This window comes from Cyprinodon variegatus, unplaced genomic scaffold (genome assembly GCF_000732505.1).
Source record: "Cyprinodon variegatus isolate N-32 unplaced genomic scaffold, C_variegatus-1.0 Scaffold2207, whole genome shotgun sequence".
Classification (NCBI taxonomy): domain Eukaryota; kingdom Metazoa; phylum Chordata; class Actinopteri; order Cyprinodontiformes; family Cyprinodontidae; genus Cyprinodon; species Cyprinodon variegatus.
The window spans coordinates 32197-33485 of record NW_015152660.1 but is presented as its reverse complement, the minus strand read 5'-3'; the positions used below and the strand labels follow the sequence as shown (position 1 = coordinate 33485).

At 33.7% G+C, this 1289-nt stretch overlaps 1 long non-coding RNA gene across 2 annotated transcripts in view; it reads right to left on the bottom strand.

Annotated features, from left to right (window-relative positions):
• The window catches only part of LOC107080672, a 33475-nt gene continuing 32186 nt past the window's right edge, over window positions 1-1289 (bottom strand). For both annotated transcript variants that reach the window (XR_001480972.1, XR_001480971.1), the window contains exon 5: window positions 1-168. This is a non-coding gene — a long non-coding RNA (uncharacterized LOC107080672). The remainder of the gene's footprint in view (window positions 169-1289) is intronic.

The following is a 1289-nucleotide window of genomic DNA, read 5'->3' as shown; positions in this document are numbered from 1 at the left end:
TTTAAGGTGATATTTGCTTTTCTCCATGTTGAAGTGAAATATACTCTGCTTTAAACTTTTCAAAACACAAATCTGTATAAATCTAAAGCCAAGGCTGTGTATATTTGGTCAAACTAAAGAGTCCTCAGGTGTTTTCATAGTTCTCTCCATCATCATCTTCTTTATGCTCTTAAGGAAAAATAAAAATAGAAAAACAAACATTACTTCTTTTAGAAACCTAAAAAAGAAAATAATTCAGCAGCATTTAATGGAATCACTGAATCACTATTTAACACCTCGAACTAAGTAACTTTTAAAGGTAACCCTGAGCTTTAGACATGTGATGTTCTGGTGCTCATAGGCCTTTTATACAAAAGCTGAATTCAGAAATTCCAGAATAGGAGATAAAGCCAGGCTCATGCATCTTAATCTGGGTTTAGTCAAAGAAGAGTCTGATCTTGTTACATGTTTGTCTTTTCCTTCCTGCAGCTTTGGGTTCAGTTGGTAAAGATCTAGAAGCACCTGAGAGGTGGAAGTGACAGCCTATAGAGCTGCTCCTGCAAAGTGTTTCTCTCACTGAGAGGCTGCTTGATAACCTGAGTCAGGTTGTTGTTGCAAACAACTTTTCACCTCATTATGTGCACTGTTACCATTATTCTGGGCAGATATTTTTCATCAATGTCAATATAATTTATCTTTTCACAGAGAATCTTAAATATCAAATAATCCAAATAGATCAGGCTAAGCCTTGACTGTAGAGCTTCCTTTTTTTGTTACCAATAATGAGACAGGTTGGTAAAAAATGTGTTCAAAAATGCAAATAGTGACAATAAAATCCCTAACTTTACATCAGTAACAGGTGGTAGATGAGGAAAAAACACAATAAACCAACTTTTTTGCACAGTAACTAATATTCTGAGATTTATACCAACTATATAATCATTCAAAAGTAAAGTGAGATTATAAATCTGCTCCATTTCTTTCTATCTTACCTTTATTTCTAGTCCAAATGCTGACGCTCACAACCGTTATAGAAAGAGCTGCTAAACCCACAGAGACGATGATGATATGCCATAAACCTGAAAGAGAAGAATATTGTTCTCATGTCGTTTTATATTGAATAATGTTTATGGTATTTAAGTCTGAAATTAAATAAAAGCAATATGTGAAACATACTGATTAGATTAGATTAGATTAGATTACCGTAGATTAGATTAGAGTAGATTAGATTAGATGAGCTTTATTGATCTCACAGTGGAGAAATTCACTCGTCACATATTGGTATAGAAGTTACAGAAGGTGCAAACAGG